The sequence below is a fragment of the Gymnoscopelus microlampas genome, assembly GCF_963454915.1.
Source record: "Gymnoscopelus microlampas genome assembly, chromosome: 23".
In the NCBI taxonomy this organism is placed as follows: domain Eukaryota; kingdom Metazoa; phylum Chordata; class Actinopteri; order Myctophiformes; family Myctophidae; genus Gymnoscopelus; species Gymnoscopelus microlampas.
The window spans coordinates 32,496,455-32,520,143 of NC_139960.1; the positions used below are offsets into that span (position 1 = coordinate 32,496,455).

Here is a 23,689-nt window from a genome sequence, read left to right on the forward strand (position 1 = left end):
AAAATAAAAAATCAATCAATCAATCATAATACTTCACACGCGACCACTGTAGACAGAGGCGGACATTTCTGACCTCCTAATAATAACGATTTATACTTGGCTGCGCATTTGTGTTGTTGCTCACCGATATATAAAAATATATAGAAAAGACTTGCTTGTAGATCGGCTATTTATGATGCGCCAACACCAAATGTCTTTGCTGCAAATAAACCGATCGACAACGAGCTCGTAGATCTGTTGTTTTCACCGAGCAATAGCCTCCAGAATAGGGAGGCTGGGGGTTCATGTGGTTAAAGAGGAATATGTGCCGATAAAGGTTTGACGATTAAAGGTAATTTTCACGGGGAAGAGGTGGCCAATCATATGGAGATGCGGCCTCACATTTAGACGCCGTTATACCGTCATTCACACATTCCTGCCTGGGGACCCGCTCATCCATGTGTATGGAGAGAGAGAGAGAGAGAGAGAGAGAGAGGGAGAGGGAGAGGGAGAGAGAGAGAGGGAGAGAGAGAAGCGAGACAGAGAGAGAGCACATTCTGCACTGGCTCATTCAAATGCCTCTGCATTCAAGGCAGTACATTCAAACGTGCCTTCACACATTTGACGATGCGCAACAGCTTTTCATTCCTATTCATGCCAATGGACCGCGTGTGTGTGTGTGTGTGTGTGTGTGTGTGTGTGTGTGTGTGTGTGTGTGTGTGTGTGTGTGTGTGTGTGTGTGTGTGTGTGTGTGTGTGTGTGTGTGTGTGTGTGTGTGTGTGTGTGTGTGTGTGTGTGTGTGTGTGCGCGCAGAGGCAAGCGGCAGAGGGGACACGGACCAGAAATGGGGGCCTAGGGGAGGAGAGTGCACGTGTGAAACTGCTGCGGACAGGCACGTGTGTGTGTGTGGGGTGGGGGGGGGGGGGGGCGCTACTGGAGGCTGGAGAGAGCTTGTACTCAATGGCAGGGGGGCAGCTTTGTCTCTTTACTACATTCAACCTGGTGTTCCTATTTTGGGCAATGGATTAAATGGGCGAAAATATCTATCGTTGCTGTAGGGGAGAAACCTCTCATGTCCGTATCTCCAACTTTTTGTGTACAGCATCCAGTGGTGGAAAAAGTACTCAAATTCTTTACTTAAGTGAAAGTACCAATACTGCACTATAACAATACTCTGTTACAAGTGAAAGTCCGGAATTCAAAATGTACTTGAGTAAAAGTACTAAAGTATTGGAATCAAAATATACTTAAACCACCAAAAGTAAAAGTACTAAATATTTGAAAATAGCAGATCTACAAGCTCACAACGCGTCGCGATGCGACGCGTTGTGAGCTTGTAGATCGGCTATTTTCAAATAGTCTAGGTATAAAATAGGGCTAAAGTGGTTAATGTATGTTTCATAGTATAATCATTTATATCTGCAAAGTAATTAGTGACTAAAGTTTTCAAATAATTGTAGTGGAGTAAAAGTACAATATTTGCCTCTGAGATGTAGTGGAGTAGAAGTAAACGTATTGGAAATTGGAAATACTCAGGTAAAGTGAAAATACCTCAAAATTCTACTTAAGTACAGTACTTAAGTAAATGTACTTAGTTACTTTCCACCACTGAGTCAGCGTCACACATAAAAGTATCAAGAGTAGCAGATCAGCAAGCTTGAGACGCAGCGCCGAGTTTCGAGCTTGTAGATCTGCAAATATTTGATTTGAGTCCTGAAAGGTACGTTTTTACCCGACAGAGACGATATATAGTATTATTATTATCATTACTTTATTTTAAAATAATAATGTATAAAATAATGTCTTCACTTACAAGCCAATGTGTTTAGTGCAGAACAATGTTATTGTTTTGGGACATATGATGTTTACACCCGACAGACGATTTGCTTGTGAGTGAAGACACAAGGTGTGCTGCTAAAAGTGTGTTTCCTCGAACGCACCTGTCCTTGTAATTAACCCATTAAGACCTGGAACTGTGTCATTTTTTAGATTTGAGCTAAAAAGCATTATTTTACACTTTGGGCTATTCAAAAATAGCAGATCTACAAGCTCATAGCGCGGCACCGAGTGCCGCGCTACGAGCTTGTACATCTGCTATTTTTGAAAAATCGTGAAAATGTGTGCAAATCTTTGAATATATATATTTTTAAAGCGAACATTTTTTTACTCAAATCGTTGCTTCTGGGGGGGTCCCTGGAACAAGATATTCTGATGGGGGTCCGCGGCCAAATACATATCATTTTGGGGGTCCTTGACATGAAAAAGATTGAGCACCACTGATATAGAAACATACGTTTTTCAGAATACTGTTGAGATTTAGGAGACATGTAGAATCGGCTTCAGGCCTCAATGGGTTAAAGTGTCCAGAGACCTTTTTCAATAAAAAACAAAAAAGATCTAGATCGGCTATAATATAAAAAAATAATAATAAAGCGGCTATAATATTATCTAAAATAGATAAGGCTTAAGTGGTTCATTTGGGGAAATGGAACAGGGAATGGCTGAAGACACACACATACACAGGAGGTCAGGTGAGAGCAGAGACAGAGAGAAAAGGAGACATGTCCCGCTCTCACCTGCTGGGAAGACCATTATCTAGCCGCCCCCCCCCCCCCCACCACCACCACCCTACCCCTCGTCTCTGTGCTGAGAGAAGCTGTCAAGCGACCAGAGAGCCGATGGCGGAGGTCACGGAAACCAATTGGCAATTACAGTGGAGATGGGAGACGCGAGGGGGGAACGGCGCGCTTTCACGTGTCAACACCGAGAAAAAAGACCATTGCCACGGCTCTAGAGATATGCTGATTGACAACACAAAGTTTTACAGTCTTCTTAACCCATTAACCCTTTAAGACCTGGAACGCATCTGTGTCACTTTTTGATTTGAGCTAAAAAAAAAAAAGCATGATTTTACACTTTGGGCTATTCAAAAATAGCAGATCTACAAGCTCGTAGCGCGGCACCGAGTGCCGCGCTACGAGCTTGTAGATCTGCTATTTTTGAAAAATCGTGAAAATGTGTGAACATCTTTGAATACATATTCTTTTAAAGCGAACATTTTTAACTCAAATCTTTGCTTCTGGGGGGTCCCTGGAACAAAATATTTTGATGGGGTCTCAATGGGTTAAGACCTGAGGCCCGTTCTACAAATGTCTTCTAAATCAACAGTTTTCAGAAAAACTTCATCAGTGGTGGTTCAAAACTTTTCATGTCAAGGACCCCCAAAATGTGTTCACTGACCCCACCATCTCAAAATATTTTTGCTCCAGGGACCACCAGAAGCAAAGACTTGAGTAAAAAAATGTTGCTTTAAAAAATATATACAGTATATTCAAAGATTTGCAAAAATGTTCAAGAAAAAAAAAATAGCAGATGCGCGAAGTGACGTGCTATAAGCTTGTATATCTGCTATTTTTGACCAATGAAATGACATGCTTTCCTTGATTGAAATGGGTTTAACTACACTCTGCCAATTTATTTGTCAAAACAGGCAGCACTTTCAGGCAGACATTCCTCACCGAGGATGTTTTGGAAGATTGGAACACAACAACAACGCTGGCAGAAACCAGCCTAATTTTAAAATACATAAATAAATAAATACATTTCCGGTACAGGGCAGGGAGGGGGCATACATACACTCACGACTACAAGTAGTGGTTAGAAGTTGTCACAACATTTTATTTTGGTGGAATTATTGTGGAAGAATATACCAGTGAAAGATTAACCCATTGAGACCTGAAGCCGATTCTACGTGTCTCCTAAATCTCAACAGTATTCTGAAAATTGTATGTTTCTATATCAGTGGTTCTCAAACTTTTTCATGTCAAGGACCCCCAAAATTATATGTATTTGGCCGCGGACCCCCATCAAAATATTTCGTTCCAGGGACCCCCCAGAAGCAAAGATTTGAGTTAAAAATGTTTGCTTTAAAAATATATATATTCAAAGTTTTGCACACATTTTCACGATTTTTCAAAAATAGCAGATCTACAAGCTCGTAGCGCGGCACTCGGTGCCGCGCTATGAGCTTGTATATCTGCTATTTTTGAATAGCCCAAAGTGTAAAATAATGCTTTTTAGCTCAAATCTAAAAATGACACAGTTCCAGGTCTTAAAGGGTTCAGAAAATAAACATTCACAATATGACAACAACACTACTTGAACCCTGTTCTGAGGCAAACATTTGGCGAAATTAGCTCAGCGTTGTGAGCTTGTAGATCGGCTAATTTGGGATGAGATTTGATGTAGAATACTAGTGAACCCAATATAGACCCCTTGGGGAACTCCCCAGGGGTTTCAGTGGCTGAGAGGAGGAGAGAAGTGGGTCGATTTGAAAGGTACCCGAAACCAAAACTCGTTTCTGGGGCTTCCTGCCTGTAGGTAGCTACTAGCTCGTGGTTGAATATGGAAGCTTGAGAAATGTGGCTTTGTGGTCAAGAGGTGTTTCAACCTGTTTTACGTGATTATTATCGTAAGAAAGTTGTGGGAGTCGGTCGATTTCAGAGCCACTCGCATTTCCTTTGATATATTCAGTTCCTGGACAAGCCTGCTTTGGTTGGGGTTTCTGAACAACATATTTTGATGGGAGTCCGCGGCCAAATACGTATCATTTTGGGGGTCCTTGACATGAAAAAGATTGAGCACCACTGATATAGAAACGTACGTTTTTCAGAATACCGTTGGGATTTAGGAGACATGTAGAATCGGCTTCAGGTCTCAATGGGTTAACGGTAAATCCAACACAATGCGACACTAGTCTATGAGGCAATCTATGCAATCAATGAAAAAGTTGAATTTTATACAATGTATAAATGTAGTGGGGGTCCTCTCTCTCCCTCTACCCCCCCCGCCCCCCAAAGAGGGATCCTTGGCCTGAAAGGCATTGAAGACCCCCTGGGCCTAGATACCTGCACACGGGGACAGGAGTCGTTGGTCTATATATTGTAGGTACAGTACTGTAGGTCCCTTGCAATGGATGGATCGTTAACCCATTGAGACCTGAAGCCGATTCTACATGTCTCCTAAATCTCAACAGTTTTCTGAAAAACGTATGTTTCTATATCAGTGGTGTTCAATCTTTTTCATGTCAAGGACCCCCAAAATGATATGTATTTGGCCGCGGACCCCCATCAAAATATTTTGTTCCAGGGACCCCCCAGAAGCAAAGATTTGAGTTAAAAATGTTCGCTTTGAGCTTGTAGATCTGCTATTTTTGAATAGCCCAAAGTGTAAAATAATGCTTTTTAGCTCAAATCTAAAAATGACACAGTTCCAGGTCTTAATGGGTTAAGAAACAGGGGTCTCCACATTTCTCCAGCTCTTTAGTAAATACAAAACCCATTTTACGGCGGGATACCAATTTCAACCAATCAGGGGAAGAGAACCCAACAAAGATCATTTCATCAGCTTCAATTCCATCCGGCAGCAATTTTGTCTGCTCGTTTATTTATTTCATCACTTCCAATTTCACGCGTTTATTGTGTATCCTGTATGAGTTCTCTCTCCCGATTGGATGAAATGGGTATCCCGACCTGAAGGTAAAAATGAGCTGGAGAGACCCCTGTTACCGAACAAACACTATGAAATAAAGTGCTATTTAATGGTGCATGGTGAAAACAACCGATCTACAAGCTCACAACACATCGCAAGCTTGTAGTTCAACGCAAGAGGTATTGTTACACGTCTTGCTTAAGGGAATATTTCACCCAAAAAATGACTCAATAACTCACCTCATGAAGCCTTGAATTCATGGAGATTTCTTTCAAGCTAATTGAAGTTAATAAGAGACCAATCTTAACAAGAACTACTGTATTTAACCCATTAAGACCTGGAATGCATCTGTGTCACTTTTTCATTTGAGCTAAAAAAGCATTATTTTACACTTTCGGCTATTCAAAAATAGCAGATCTACAAGCTCGTAGCGCGGCACCGAGTGCCGCGCTACGAGCTTGTAGATCTGCTATTTTTGAAAAATCGTGAAAATGTGTGCAGATCTTTGAATATTCTTTTAAAGCAAACATTAACTCAAATTTTTGCTTCTGGGGGTCCCTGGAACAAAATATTTTGAGATGGGGGTCCGCGGCCAAACTCATATCATTTTGGGGGTCCTTGACATGAAAACGTTTGAAAACCACTGATATAGCAACATACGTTTTTCAGAAAACCGTTGGAACCTCAGGCCTCAATGGGTTAAAACATTCTCTTTGAACCTCAGTAGGCCTCTCAGTGATTGATCATTCTGTGAGAGTTGTTTTGGAGTTTATATCATATAGTTTTGAATTGGTCTCCTACCGCAGCGGACACCGCAAATATTGAAGTATTGGCTCAGGAATGCGACAAAAACTAAATGATCTCCATGAATTCAAGTGTGTAATTGATAGGGGGAAAAAAAGATTTTTTCGGGGTGAAATATTCCTTTAACTTTGTGTAAAAGTGGACAGATTTAAACTCAGTGGTGTATTTATTTACTCCGATGGAATCAACAGGTCGTGTTGTCTCTCCACTCTATTTCTGACCATCCTTAAACCACCAGGCTTTCTCAGCTGTGTCCTATTGCTTCCCTGTCCTTGAAGATCAGTTTACCTGTCACCAATTCCCTTTCTCCAACGAATAGCTACAGTCAGAGAAGTGGCGGTAGTACCTTTACCAATCATTGTAAGAACAAAAAATGTAATAATACAAATATTAATAATAACACAATGGGGAGAATATCTTAGGCAATCGATTTCTTTGTGAATGGAGCAACTACTGAAGATATCTTGCTGATATTAGGAGTTACCGTAACCGTAACTGAGCTTCAAGCATGTCATCATAGGTAAAACATTTTCAGAAATTACAAAAACAGCCAATCTACAAGCTCATAATTTGGGTCTATATACAGTAATACTTGGGTCTATATCTATACTTGGTCCCCTTCTCTTTTCCCCCCCGCACAAAATCTCTTCGCGGGAAAATAGCAGATCTACAAGCTCACAACGCAGAATAGGGACACTAGGCCAGAGGTTCTCAAACTTTTTCATGTCAAGGAGCCCCAAATTGATATGTATCTGAAAATGTTTTGTGCCAGGGACCCCCCAGAGGAGAAGATTTATGTTCAATAGTTCAATATTAAAAAAAAATTAAAAAAATAAAAGCATGTCAAAGATAGCAAATAGATTAGAAAACGTGGCACTTTTTGAACCAAACATATTGGTCAAAAACATGGGTAATTGGTGCTCTTGGACTCTGCGAAATTGGATTGGCACCGGAAAAAAAAACAAAAATCTGGTTCAGTCGGGCTCTAGCCTATCCTCTTGTTTGTCCTTCTAACGACGGACAACGGATGGTCTCTCTGTCACTTTTCTTTTATCACGCTAATGCAAAAGGGAAAATAAGATGGAAAACGTAATGGGGTATTAGCTGTCAACGTCTTTTCATTAGAGGCGTAGAGAGGATGAAAGCACATGGTGAGAGACGGCCAGGGGAGCGAAGAGAGAGAGAGAGAGAGAAGGCTGAGCCACACAGGATTAAAAAAAAAACCTTGGTTTGGTTTGATGGCACTGTGTTCCGACGGTGAGTCACCATCGGTACACGACTCACCACCACCCCCACTTTATAAAAAAATAAAAAAGTTGTTTTTTAACCCATTAAGATCGGAAACGCATCCGTGTCATTTTTTGATTTGAGCTAAAAAAAAAAATATTTTACACTTTGGCTATTCAGAAATAGCAGATATACAAGCTCATACCGTGGCACCAAGTGCCGTACTACTGCTATTTTTTTTTCTATTGTGAAAGCGTGTGCAAATCTGTGAATGTATATCTTTTAAAGCGAACATTTTTGACTCAAATCTTTGCTTCTGGGGGGGAGGTCTCTGTAACCAAATATCTTGAAATGGAGGGGGTCCGTGGCCAAATACATATCATTTTGGGAGGTCCTTGACAATTATGAAAAAGTTAAGAGAACCACTGATACAGCAACATACGTTAATTTTTTTAGAAAACTGTTGGGATTTAGAAGACATTCTGTAGAATGGGCTTCAGGTCTTAACGGGTTAATACCGGGGACTTTAATGCCACTTATGCATGGGCTTAGCGTTGGAGAGAGAAAAAGCATTGGGCTTTTCGCGAGGCGGCATCTCCAATTTGCTGCTACATTTTATTATTTCACGGTGGAGAGTGACGGGGGGGAGGGGGGAGCGACGGAAAAGAGAATGCGAGATGACAGGGGCGGTCGGAGCGGCGTGAGTCATCCTGGAGGGCCGTGTGTGACGCTGCCAGGATGCTTTAGTCTCTCAGCCCTGTGCCGAGAGCCACCGGTAACTAACGTCCCAATGCAAAGCAATGGTGTTCCAACGCAACAGTGTTGCTTTTTAGCCACTTAACCACATTAAAACCCATTGAGACCTGAAGCCGGTTCTACATGTCTCCTAAATCTCAACAGTATTCTGAAAAAAACGTATGTTTCTGTATCAGTGGTGCTCAATCTTTTTCATGTCAAGGACCCCCGAATACTATGTATTTGGCCGCGGACCCCCATCAAAATATTGTGTTCCAGGGACCCCCCAGAAACAAAGATTTGAGTTTAAAATGTTTGCTTTAAAAATATAAGTATTCAAAGATTTGCACACATTTTCACGATTTTTCAAAAATAGCAGATCTACAAGCTCGTAGCGCGGCACTCGGTGCCGCGCTATGAGCTTGTAGATCTGCTATTTTTGAATAGCCCAAAGTGTAAAATAATGCTTTTAGCTCAAATCTAAAAATGACACAGTTCCAGGTCTTAATGGGTTAAAACCAGGAACGCATCTGTGTAACCACTTAAACCATTATGTTATACTTTGGGCTATTAAAAAATAGCAGATATACAAGCTTGCATATCAGCTATTTTTGAGAAATCGTGATTTTTTTTTGCAAATCTTTGAATATATATATATTATTAAAGCAAACATTTTTAACTCAAATCTTTACTTCTGGTCCCTGGCTGCTACAAAATATTTTCAGATGGAGGTCGGCGGCCAAATACATATCATTTTGGAGGTTCTTGATCATGAAAAAGTTTGAGCACCACCGATATAGCAACATCGTTTTTTTTTTCAGAAAACATTTTGTAGAATCGGAACCTCAGGCATAACCGCATGAGGCCTAGTGCATTGACTCTCATTGATTGAACTGGGGGTTCCAGGGGGTCCCCAGCAAAAGTAGTTAATATAGCATCACAATCATTCTAACCACTTTATCCATTTATAGGTTGGCTATTCAAAAATAGCTTGTGAGCTTGTATATCCTCTGTACAAGCTTACAACTGTTTGAGAACATCGCGACGCGTTGTGAGCTTGTAGATCGGCTATTTTCAAATATTTAGTACTTTTACTTTTGGTACTTTAAGTACATTTTGACGCCAATACTTTTGTACTTTTACTCAAGTCGATTTTTTAATTCTGGACTTTTACTTGTAACAGAGTATTTTTATATTGCAGTATCGGTATTTTTACTTAAGTAAAGAATTTGAGTACTTTTTCCACCACTGCCACTGGGGTACATTGTCAGAAAAGTCAAATAACGAGCGATATCTCAGCAAAAGCAATACATTGTTCGCTGTCCAGCAGAAACCTCTTACTCTCATCTCCTAAACCTTTTGTGTTTTTTGGTAAATTAACGCCCTACTTGCAAGCGGCGTGAAGCGACGCGTTTAAAGCTTGTAGATCTGCTACTTTTGCCATTTTTCAAAAAATTGGATATTTGAGGTTTCCACGCGACAGAGACGATATATCGGGCAGAAACCGTGTATCTCCATATTTAAAATTTGTTATGGTTTCTTGTAAATGAAGGCCCTGCTTCATCATACAAAGAGTGTCGCACAAAACTAGTGAGAATAGTCGATCTACAAGCTTCACAGCGCGTCGCAAGCTTGTAGATCGGTTATCTTCACCGTTTTAACCCATTAAGACCTGGAACTGTGTCATTTTTTTATTTGAGCTAAAAAGCATTATTTTACACTTTGGGCTATTCAAAAATAGCAGATCTACAAGCTCATAGCGCGGCACCGAGTGCCGCGCTATGAGCTTGTAGATCTGCTATTTTTGAAAAATTGTGAAAATGTGTGCAAATCTTTGAATATATATATATTTTTAAAGCGAACATTTTTAACTCAAATCTTTGCTTCTGGGGGTCCCTGGAACAAAATATTTTGATGGGGGTCCGCGGCCAAATACATATACCCGTAATTTTCGCACTATAAGCCGCACCTGAATATAAGCCGCAGCAGCTAAATTGAATGATTTGTACATATATAAGCCGCACTGGACTATAAGCCGCGGGTGTACAATCCCTAGATTTAGGAGGTCCCCTAGTGGCTGTTAGCTATAAAAATCCATAGATAAGCCGCACCGTTATATAAGCCGCAGGGTCGAAAAATGGGAAAAAAGTCGCGGCTTATAGTCCGAAATTTACGGTAATTGTGGGGGTCCTTGACATGAGCCTTGAGTCCTTGATTGAGCACCACTGATATAGAAACATACGTTTTTCAGAATACTGTTGAGATTAAGGAGACATGTAGAATCGGCTTCAGGTCTCAATGGGTTAAAATAATAAAAAAGGGAACGGTTTTGGATATACAAGGTTTCCCACCAGACGGCTACGATATGCATCTGTCGGGCTCTAGAATAAAACAAATAAATGATTTCATTTGCTTAGTTTTTTTGCCTTTCAACTAGTTATTCTCTATATAAAGTTGTTTCTTTTATTTGGTCCGTTTTGTAAAGCGACTCTGAGTACCAAGAAAAAAGCGCTACAGTATATAGACGGGAAGTATTATAGAATAAGCTATAGCCCTCGCGGCTCTCTCTACCCTCAAATCATTTTAGCACCGTCCCGTCGAGTCCCTCTGGAGTCAAGTGGCTAATCATTAACCCGTTTAATTTGGACGCCTTGTCCCCGGCTGACCTGTCAGAGAGGAGGACTGTCACTTCAGCCACCGGCGCCGGGGGTCAAGGTAAGCCCTGTGTGTGTGTGTGTGTGTGTGTGTGTGTGTGTGTGTGTGTGTGTGTGTGTGTGTGCGTGCGCTGGTCGGACTCGCACCACCAGACATTTGCATGGATTAAAGCAAAAACTAAAACTCTCACGACTGAAAAGTCCCCAATCTGTGATTTGTTGAAACACACACACACACACACACACACACACACACACACACACACACACACACACACACACACACACACACACACACACACACACACACACACACACACACACACACACACACACACACACACACACACACACACACACACACACACACACACACACACTAGCGCTCTTGTTTCCGAAACAATTATCACAATATGTAAAAAAAAAAATGATGTTTAGGTCAGTAGTTCTCAAACCTTTTCATGTCAAGGACCCCCAAATTGACACACATTAGCCCCCATTTTGAAAGGGTTTTGTGCCAGGGATCCTCATAAGAAGATTTGTGTTTTTAAAAAAAAAATCACAATTATTTAAAGTTTTTCCAAAATAGCAGATGTACAAGCTCTTTGAGTAGCCAACGTATAAATGGATAAAGTGGTTAAAATGATTGTGATGCTACATTAACCCATTAAGACCTGGAACTGTGTCATTTTTAGATTTGAGTTAAAAGCATTATTTTACACTTTGGGCTATTCAAAAATAGCAGATCTACAAGCTCATAGCGCGGCACCGAGTGCCGCGCTACGAGCTTGTAGATCTGCTATTTTTGAAAATTCTTGAAAATGTGTGCAAATCTTTGAATATATATATTTTTAAAGCGAACATTTTTTAACTCAAATCTTTGCTTCTGGGGGGTCCCTGGAACAAAATATTTTGATGGGGGTCCGAGGCCAAATACATATCATTTTGGGGGTCCTTGACATGAAAAAGTTTGAGAACCACTGATATAGAAACATACGTTTTTCAGAAAACTGTTGGGATTTAGGAGACATGTAGAATCGGCTTCAGGCCTCAATGGGTTAAAACCAATCCAGTGACTTTGATTGGTGCAGGGCTGAGCATGGATCAGATTGTAAATACCATCATTTATTTATTTCACTGCAAATAGTCTACAATCTAAAATCATCCTTGACCCTTAAATGCAATTATTTCAATGGACTAAAATCTTGTTTTATTTGATGGCTTTCCTGCCCTGGCATTTGGCCTTTGTGCCCTAAAAAACTATTTACAACACCAAAGGCCAAGTGGCCTTGACCCTAAAATGACGAAATTCAAGGCCTGATTACACCTGCTTTATACTTCTTTGCATGCCATGTATTGCACTGAAAACAGCAGATCTACAAGCTCTAGTAGATCTTGTACATGAGCTTGTAGATCTGCTATTTTTCAGTTGCGGCGACACCGACATGCATCCAAGCTAAATTAGTTAACCCATTAAGACCTGGAACTCATCTGTGTCACTTTAGATATCTTTGGCTATTCAAAAATAGCAGATATACAAGCTCATAGCGCGGCACCGAGTGCCGCGCTATGAGCTTGTAGATCTGCTATTTTTGAAAAATCGTGATTTTTTTTTTTTTTTTTTTTTGAAAAATTCTTAGGATTTTGAATTTTTTTAGACGCTGCCTCAGGTCTTAATGGGTTAATACAGCGTCACAATCATTTTAACCACTTTAACCATTATTTTATACTTTGGCTATTCAGAAATAGCAGATATACAAGCTCAGCTTGAATATATATGTATTTTTGAAAAATCGTGACAATTTGAATTTGTGCAAGTCTTATTCATATATCATTTAAAAAGCGAACGTTCTTAACTCAAATATTTGCTTCTGCAGGTCCCTGGCACAAAACATTTTCAGATGGGGGTCCGCGGCCATATATATATATATATATATATATATATATATATATATATATATTAGGGATGTCCGATATTATCGGCCTCCCGATATTATCGGCCGATATTAGCATAAAAATTGATATCGGGAAAATATCGGTATCGGTTTTTGAAAAAAAAAATTTTTTTTTTTTTTTTTGGCTTTATAAATAAGTTACAGGAGTTCTTACTGTATATGGTGTGTGTGATATGAAATTTGAGCTTACCCTAATCACAATAATCCCCGCATATATCGGTATCGGTTGATATCGGTATCGGTAATTAAGAGTTGGACAATATCGGTATATCGGTTATCGGTAAAAAAGCCAATATCGGACAACCCTAATATATATATATCAATTCAAAGACAGCTCAGAGACTCGACATCCTGCCCCCGGAAAATTAAGAGAGACTCTTGACTAGGCTACGAGCAATTTCAAAACAATCCCCGCTTCCTCACAATCGATCAACAGACGAGAGAGAGAGGCCGTTGATTTGAAATATCTTTTTCCCCGTCAGAGTGAAGGCAATGTTCTCTCTCTCTGTGTGGAACCAGCCATGTGACTGAGGGCTGAAAACATCCCCAATGAACTGTTCTGAAAACACAATCCGTTTTTTAGAACCAGTACATCGTCTCCTAATTCTCAACAGTTTTCTGAAAAACCTATGTTTCTATATCAGTGGTGCTCAAACTTTTTCATGGCAAGGACGCCCAAAATGACATGTATTTGGCCGCGGACCCCCATCGAAAAATATTTTGTTCCAGGGACCCCCCAGAAGCAAAGATTTGAGTTAAAAATGTTCGCTTTAAAAATATATATATTTCAAAGATTTGCACACATTTTCACGATTTTTCAAAAATAGCAGATCTACAAGCTCATAGCGCGGCACTCGGTGCCGCGCTACGAGCTTGTATATCTGCTATTTTTGAATAGTCCAAAGTGTAAAATAATGCTTTTCAGCTCAAATCTAAAAATGACACAGTTCCAGGTCTTAATGGGTTAAGAGGTAACAGTGCCTTACACCTCATCCGCACTGCCAGCGATGCGACGCGACGCGACGCGAGCGAGCGGTGAAATCTCATTAAAATACATGTGTTTCAATGAGACCGTCCTGACCTACCGCGTGCGACAACGAACCGTGCAGCGACGTCGCCCACCTCTCCTATATTCGCTCGCAAGGTCTCTATTTCTGCGAGGTTTCGCGGCCAATGTCCCGCCCCCAAACACTTTTCATTGGTTGATTATTTATTATTTATTTATTCATTAAATACTTTATTAGCAGATTTGTAAACAGTATAGCCTACAGAGGTAGGATTTTACAATGGTTGTTAAAAGGATAACACAAAAAACCCTAAAGGAACTTGTTTCCATTGTGGCCTGGTTGAGATCTGCACACTGCTTTGTCATAGAGTGAAAACAAATAAGTGCTTTGTGCCTCTTCGATATACATCTATAGTAGGGCTATTCTTTTTTATTGTCAGATGTTTTATAAAGAGTGGGGGAACTTGGATTTTCAAATACCTAGTGGACGGACAACACATCAGCTACTGCCAACACTTTGTTCTTCATATTTGAGGATTGTTCTAAACACAATAGGCTAGTGAGACCCTCATTAGCCTACTTCATATTTTATTTATAGCCTATAACGTTCAACAACCAGCATCAAACCGTATAAGCTGAGTGAAAAAAGCTCCGCTATTTAGTGGTTGAAGAAGTAGTCAGATATCATATTTTACTTAAGTAGAATTAGTAAACAATGTGAAGAAATAAGGATACTCTGTTACAACAAGTAAAAGGCCAATGTTCAGTAAAAGTACAAAAGTATTGGCATCAAAATATACTTAAAGTAGGCCTACCTAAAGTAAAAGAAAGTAGTAAAATGTTTGAAAATAGGTAGCAGATCTACAAGCTCACAATGCATGGTGATGCATTGTGAGCTTGTAGATCGGCTATTTTCAAATAGTATAAAATTGGGCTAAAGTGGTTAATGTATGTTTTATAATTTAATAATCTGCAAAGTAACTAACTAAAGTTTTCAAATAATTGTGTAGTGGAGTAAAAGTAGGAATATTTGCCTCTGTAGTTGAGAAGTAAAAGTAGGCCTATTAACTCAAAATTGTATTTAAGTAGGCCTACACAGTACTTGAGTACATGTAGTACTTTCCACTTCCACCACAGCCGCTATTTATTTATTTATTTCTTCTTCGGGAATTGTCCTCAAAATGTGGGCCTACATAGGCTACATGTTTCCTAATGAAAATGTAAAATTCCTGTTGAACTTCTAACTGATCAAAACGTTGACAGCAATACATAAATAGCGGAGCTTTTTCTACCATGTGCGCTTATTTTTTTTACAGTTCATCAAATAGATGAACTGTTGTTTGTCCTGCACCTGCGGGTGCGGGACTTGAGTGGATCATATGCGTGCACTAGGCTATCTTTTCATACAGTGCGTGAGACCCTCACTTCATTTAGGCCACGTTTATTTCAGTGAAACAGGCAAAACATATTGATGCCATATAGTCAGGGGATATTAGCAGAATATTTTCCAATCTTGGAATAAATTCCTTACAAAAAAAAAAATCTTCACCAATGTGTTTGTAAAGGTGTCTAGTAACACATCTCACAAAGACTGAAATGCAGTATCCCTAGGAGAGCTCCTTAAAGTTGGGGTACCCACCATAACCTTGGTTTTAAAAAAATCCAAAAAAGAATCCAAATTTAATTCTGTTTTAAGTATATGTGAGGGGTCAAACTAGGGTGTTTTTATGATTCTGAATCCATTGCAATCATTTGTTTTGCACCAAAACCACTCCTTGGGCTAAAAACGGCCATAGCCATGTATACTTTTTGTGTAAAAAGCCCATTGAGATTGGGCCGTTTTTAGCCCAAGGAGTGGTTTTGGTGCAAAACAAATGATTGCAATGGATTCAGAATCATAAAAACACCTACATAAATTTGTTACAGTGTATACTTTGCAGAGTATTGCACCATATTACAATTAATACAGATCCCTATTGTGCTGTTATCACAACTCATTAAAACATATAGGTTACAGAATGTATAAATGTAATTATATGAATATAGGTCAAATATAGTGATAAAATATAGGTTTATACACACACACACACACACACACACACACACACACACACACACACACACACACACACACACACACACACACACACACACACACACACACACACACACACACACACACACACACACACACACACACTTCAGCCCTACATTAACCACTTCAGCCCTATACATTTCAGCCATTTGAAAATAGCAGATCTACTATACGAAGTGATGCAAGGCATTGTGAGCTTGTAGATCTGCTATTGTTTATAGATTTATAGATTTAGTATAAGATTTTTATACATTGAGTAACTTGAGTAATATGAGTAGCTACTTTCTACTTTTGGTAGCCTACTTTAACCTACATTTTGATACGAATACTTTTGTACTTTTACTCAAGTACATTAGCTTTTAACAGAGTATTTCTACATCGCAGTATTGATACTTTTACTTAAATCCAAAAATATATACTTTTCCCACCATTAATATGATTGGTTAATGCTACGTCGCAACGCGATGGCCGACGCTCCATATCGCCCCAAATGAGGACAGTTTTTCGCGCGACGTCGCCGTCAGAACGCTCGCTCGCTGGCAGTGCGGATGAGGTATTATGCTTAACCTCAAGTACATAGTGTATCTAGTGGTCTTATGCTGTGTGTATATACATACTGTAGATGTCCTGATTTGTTTTGTATGTTCTCTTCTGACATGCTTATTTAATGTTGATTTTTTTTTTCTCTCTCTCACGTTTCGATGGATGGAGCTTACACAAAAAAAAAGTACACTTTAAACCTGTAAACCAGGGATAGGACAATAAAGTTGGTTATTTTGATTTTTTTTTTTTTTTTTTTTAATATCAAAAAAGTTTGGAATCTTTTGAATATAATTATGAATTTGAAATATTCTCTCCTGGGGGTCCCTGGCACCAAACATTTTCAGATGGAGGTCCACGGCCAAATACATATCAATTTGGGGGTTCTTGAACGTCAAAAGGTGCAAAGTTTCCTAATCAATTTGAAAGGATCGCATCAGTTTTCGATTTGAGAACATTTAACTTATGTATAAGCAAACAAAAATATATATATTTTCAACTCGGTCTGCGTCTCAGAGGAGGGCTGTGGGCACCTCAGAAACCTGCCTACCACTGACATCATCATTAGAATCTTTTTTTCAAACAAGACGATGATGTCACTGGTGGTAGGCGGGTTTCTGAACTGTCCACGGCCCTCCTCTGAGAGACACAGACGGGGTAGGAAAAAAATGGTGCAATATTATAATGAGCCTTACTGAGGACCAATTATATGAAGATAAGGTTGAAAATGGGTGAAGCTGTCCTTTAAGCCCTATTAAAAATTGCTTTTATTATCTGAAAAAAAAAATGTCTATAATAACTACATAAAAGTATTATGTGCCGTACCGATGTTGTTGTTGAGATCACACAATGACTGAATCACAGGCAAAACTGTGGAAGTGCCCCAGCCAGCCTACATGATTGATTGGATGAATCAATAAGCTGGAACCTAAATATTTGACTACACTGAAATGGCAATCAAACGGGGAATATGTGCAAGAGGGGGAATTATGGCGACATGGTCGATAACATTGACGAACGCAACAGTGGCCTTGCCCCTTTTTTTTTAACCCTTTAAGACCGGGAACGCATCTGTGTCATTTCTTGATTTGAGCTAAAAATAATTATTTTGGCCGCGCTATGAGCTTGTAGATCTGCTATTTTTGAAAAATCGTGAAAATGTGTGCAAATCTTCGAATATATATTGTTTTAAAGCGACCATGTTTTACTCAAATCATTTCTTCTGGGGGTCCCTGGAACAACATATTTTGAGCTGGGGGGGCGGCGGCCAAATACGTATAATTCTGGGGGTCCTTGACATGAAAACGTTTGAGCACCACTGATATAGAGACATACGTTTCTCAGAATACTGTTGGGATTTAGAAGACATTTGTAGAGTTGGCTTCAGGTCTTAATGGGTTAAAAGATGGGAGGAAGACAGGGGAAATACAATTTCAGCTTCATGCTATGGCTTCCCCCCAGATGCAGAGGAGATAAGAGCATTGAGATTACAGATAGAAGGGAGGGAGGGCGCGAAAAATGTTGCTGTGGTTGCGCTGAAAATAGCTGAGGTTATCTTATCACCACTGCGAGGAACATTTAGCCAACATTTACCCTAGCCCAAACACGCTATTCTTCAATGTTGAATTAAAGCAATGTTGAATTAGAGCTAGATGGATAATATCGGCCATCGTTTCACTTTTTTGACGACAACAGTATCAGCAATTATGCAGCCCACGTGTCACTGATTTTTAACAACTTTGTTAAAGATGTTTGTCATGTTACTGTTTTTTTCTCAAAAATAGCAAATCTACAAGCTCACAAAGCGTTCGTTTTTATCAATGAAAAAGTTAGTTGTTTTTAGTTTTTGTTTGTTTGCTTTGCTTATAAGTCCAATGTTCTAAAAATCAAATCTACGTTTTTATTCAGTTTAAAGTATATTTTGTCAAAGTTTTCACTTTGACAAAATATGAATCAAAACATCAGTAATTTGCAATCTAGTGACTCCCCAAAATTCAGGATTGGGATCATCGGACCCAAACATCCGCCATCGGTCGGGCTTCAGCCTGATCAAACAACAGAGGTGGGGGGGGAACAAACTTGGAAATGGTTGGGGGATTAGCAGAGGATTGGCTTAACCCATTAAGACCTGAGGCAATTCTTTGAAAAAAAAAAAAATTCTAACAGTTTTTGGAAAAAAAATAATTAAAAAAAATGTTCAAACTTTTTGAAAAATAGCAGATCTACAAGTTCATAGCGCGGCACTCGGTGCCGCGCTATGAGCTTGTATATCTGCTATTTTTGAATAGCCAAAGACATCTAAAGTGACACAGATGCGTTCCAGGTATCAATGGGTTAAGGGGTTAGAGCAATGACCGACCACCTAATTAGAAATCCCTTTTCGATTGTCGAGCTCCGGTAATCTTAAAAGACAGCTTAATTTCCCAGACCAGTGGCGAATGAGCCGGCCCGAAAGCGCCAAGTGTCGAAAACTTGGGTGGCTGCGTACCAAGTGGAAAGCCCCCCCCACTGAGAGGGGAAACAAGCCTCTAGCTTAGCTTATCTATGCTATGCACATGCTAACAACTAGGCTGGGCTGGAGGCAGTATGACTTCGTAAAAAAACAGCAAGTTGCAGGCAGCTGCCTTAAGGCTTCATACTTTCCTCTTTAAAGACATGTTAACAAAAGATAAAGTTTAGCCTAGGTACTTTTATAATGAATTGTGTGGTTCTTAAATACTGCTGTAAACTGACAACAAAAAATACAAATCGTGTATCCCTCATTCTGAGCTACTAAAGGTAGTAGCAAAGCAGTGGTGGAAAAAGTACTCCAATGTTTTACTCAAGTAAAAGTATCAATACTGCAATGTAGAAGTACTCTGTTACAATTAAAAGTCCAGAATTCTAAATGTACTTGAGTGAAAGTACAAAAGTATTGGCATCAAAATGTACTTAAAGTACCAAAAGTAAAAGTACGAAAATGTTTGAAAATAGCAGATCTACAAGCTCACAACGCGTCGCAAAGCGACGCGTTGTGAGCTTGTAGATCTGCAATTTTCAAATAGCCCATGTATACAATAGAGCTAAAGTGGTTAATGTATGTTTCGTAATATCATAATTTATATCTGAAAAGTAACTAGTAACTAAAGTTTTCAAATAATTGTAGTGGAGTAAAAGTACAACATTTGCCTTTTTTAAGTATTTACAAATACCTAAAAATGTTACTTAAGTACAGTACTTAACTCATTCAGTGCCAAACTTATTTATTCATGTTAATGGAATTTTGGTTCTGAGTGCCACAGCCAAAATTCATTGTAAAAAAAAAGTGCTTAGGAAGCGAGATACAGCCTTTTTAAGTTATAGGTTAAACAAGGAGTGGATGGAGCAGCAAATCTTCAAATCATCATATCTTGGGTTCTGAACATGTTTTTACCAAAAAAAAAAAAAAAAAAAAAAAAACTTTTATTTTGACATTTTTTTTTTATTTTGAATTTTTTTTTATGACGGATTTGACGGATCGTGGCGCTCTGGGCGTCAGGCCACGTGACGGATTTGACGGATTGTGGCACTCAATGAGTTAAGTAAATGTAATTAGTTACTTTCCACCACTGTAGCAAAGTAAGCAATAAGTTATTCATTGGAAAGCAGTTTAACCATCTTAAACCTGCTCGAAATATACCGTTCCCGTAACCTTTCACTGAATTACAAAACTGCTACTACTGTAACAAAAGGCCAATACATTTATTCAATTAACCTTCCAGATTGACCAAACATTTGTCAGATGTGCTGCTGGTAGGGCCGGCCTAGCCCCCACACTTTGTTGTAAAACCGTCAGGGGGAGAAAGAAAATATGCAAGAGAGGACAAGTACTGCACAGCCACAGATCTGAGACATCCGATCTCATTCATGCTCCAAATATGAGAAGACCGTGTTTGCCATTTCAACCACTTGACACTGACACTAACGCGTGCATGTTTAGACAACACTCTATTCAACCGAGCTTGCAAAATCATATTCAGCGATTTCGCCACGAGCAGAGATCGGTCAAAAACGATTGCCATTAGGTTTGAGGTCAAGGGGCCAACCAAAGTTTTTGCATTCTTGCTTGAACGCATGAAGCTTTCGGCTTGTTTTATTTATGGTTGATTGTCGTCGCATTCCATTTGATTGTTGCGAACGTTTCACACGCTACTCGGAGAGAGACACGTTGGAACTCACACAGCTCTGTTGCTGCTGCCACGCTGGATGTGTGTGTGTGTGTGTGTGTGTGTGTGTGTGTGTGTGTGTGTGTGTGTGTGTGTGTGTGTGTGTGTGTGCGGAGCCGTTTTAATCTGGGATCAACTCCCCCAAAGTTCAATCAAGGTCACACAGGCGATTAGGCAGAAAGAGTGAAAGAGACTAACGCGCAAAAAGAGAAATAATACTATAATGTGTAACAATACTAGCCGCTAATAACTGCTTAACCAGAAGGAGAGATAAAGAGAGGGGATGTTGGACGACACCACTGTCTATAGCTGAGGTGCTGCTGACGGGACGCTTTGCTTTTTCCAACCCACTTGGCCGAGTGCCATCTGTTCGGTGACGAGGAAAGGTGTCAACACGTATAGAGCACAAGGTGTTAAGAGAAGGGTGCAGAGTTGGTCACAAAGCGTCGTCACGACACTTTGTTTTGCTATGCATTATCTACGGCAGGGGGTCTTCAACAGGGGGTACGGGACCCCTAGGGGGTCCTCAGAGTTACTACAGGGGGGCCGCCAAATCGTTGCGACTGTGAAAGGAACTTTTTTTTGTTTTGTTTTAACCCATTGATACCTGGAACGCATCTGTGTCACTTTTGATGTCTTTGGCTATTCAAAAATAGCAGATATACAAGCTCATAGCGCGGCACCGAGTGCCGCGCTATGAGCTTGTAGATCTGCTATTTTTGAAAAATCGTGAAAATTCATTTGTTATATTTTTTTCCGAAAAACTGTTAGGATTTAGAATTTTCTAGAAGCGGCCTCAGGTCTTAATGGGTTAACATTAACCACTTGAACCCTAGCATCCCTATTCTGGACGAGACTTTAGCCGATCTACAAGCTATTTTTTTGATTTTTGAGAAAAATATCGAAAATGTTTGAATAATTTAGAATTTTCAGATTGGGGGGGGGGGGTTCGCAGCCAAATACACATCAATTTGTGGGTTCCTTGGCAGGGAAAGGTTTGAGAACCCCTGATCTACGTCATCTACCGTCACCATAACGCTTGAACAACAGGAATAACAACATGGTTCATCTTCTACGATCACAAGCGCGTCATATCTCCGTTTGCACCAACCCAACCAACGCCGCTGCCAACATTAAGTGAGCACGCCGCAGCACACAACTCTATTCCACAGATGAGCTCATCGCGTCGTCTTCGACCCGGCCCTCTTGTTCGAGTCGTTACACCAGCCAGCTTTTACACCCTTCCTGATTTGTCCCCACATGTGGGAACGTTGACCTGCCTGCCTGCAAGCCTGGTTCTGTGCCCAGGCAGACAGCTGGTCTGTCTGCAGCCTACACACACACACACACACACACATTTGTATTACTATACTTGCAAGGACATCAACATTTGGACGTGATTTTCATGAATGCCATTTTAAAACATTTTGGCCATTTTCTTTAAAACCGGAAAATAGCCAATCTACAAGTTCACTACGTGTCACGCTGCGACACATGTTGTGAGCTTGTAGATCGGCTTTTTTTCCCGGTTTGTGACATGGCTCGATGGCCGCACAGCTAAGTATGAAAGAGGGAAAACTCTAATACTAACACCTAAACCTGACCTCTAAACGTCTAATCCGTCTAACCCCAATTTGAATCTTTTTCTAATTATAAATTTCAAAAAAATAAACCTTTTTATTATTATATCTTTTTTTTTTTTTTTACAATAAAACAACCTTTTTTTCTAGTGAGGACCAGGAGGAAAACGGTCCCCTCAACATCTATTTCTCATTTTCTACTATACTTTACGTTTGGTCCTCACAAGTATAGTAATACAAACACACACACACACACACTCGCACATGCACAGAGGTGAAAAGGGAGAGAGCGATGGGGGGTGGTGGTGGGGGGGGGTGAATGCGAGGGGACATATCCACAGGCCCCAGAAATAGAGCAGGACTGGGCCAGGGTCAGCGCCAGCTTGCCTCGCCACCTGTCTGGCATATGAGCTTTCCAAGGCGGTGAAGTCAAGGTAAGGTGGGATGACACAGGCACCCAATGACAGGCCTCCTAAACTATGTGTTTTTAGGCCCCCACGTCTGCATCCCAACACATGGATTAGAACATTGGTTCTCAAAGTGGGGTCCGAGGACCCCCAGGGGTACGTAAGGGGGTTCCAGGGGGTCCCCAGCTAAATGATGGACAGGGACCAAATTAACCCTTATGGGTCTGAGTAACTCTGAGAGTGTACAAATGGAACCAAATGGACCCTAACGGGTCCATTTGGTTCCATTTGTACACTCTCAGAGTTAAATTAACATTGATTTGACAATAAATTGAGGTCCCAGAGACATACATGCCATTAAATGGGGGTCCGTAGCCCTAATAATGCATGTGAAACTGGGGGTCCTTGAAATTAAAATGGGCGAAAATCACTGCTAGAGAGCCGTACAAATCTTCTATTATGAGGGTCCCTGGCTTATCTTTTCAAATGGGGGTCCGCGGGCTAATAAGTGTCTATTTGGGGGTCCTTGGCACGAAAAAGTTTGAGAACCACTGGATTAGAAGAAAAGAAAGGAGGGAAAGAAAAAAAAACATCTCACTACTGAAATGTTTTGTTAGGTCCCCGAGTCCCAATCTGTGATTTGTGAAACAGCGTGAAAGAAAGGAAGGAGACCCCCCCCCCCCCCGAACACAACACACTAGCGCTCTGTTTCGTAGACACAATATGTAAAAAAACATTCTAAACCAATTGTTGCTGCCGTTCAACATACAGCCAACCCAGTTGGAAGAAATAGCAGACTGAGGCTTTAAATACGTTGCTTTTATGAAATATCCTAAACCATTATGGGGGTTTTATGGAAAATGCCTCCGAACGTAAGTTTGACCAAGTCAAAGTCTTTAATCTTACAATAACTTTAATATCTATTATTACTGTAGGGGCCTGACTTCACCAGCCCACATGGGTTTTGGGATACATGCCTGATTTAATATTTGGTTAAAAGCTGATCTACACGCTGCCTTGTGACGCCTTGTGA

At 40.2% G+C, this 23,689-nt stretch overlaps 1 protein-coding gene across 3 annotated transcripts in view; it reads right to left on the reverse strand.

Moving 5' to 3' along the window:
• Positions 1-23,689, reverse strand: part of atp2b1a (ATPase plasma membrane Ca2+ transporting 1a) — a 103,801-nt gene that overhangs the window by 63,560 nt on the left and 16,552 nt on the right. The window lies entirely within an intron of this gene.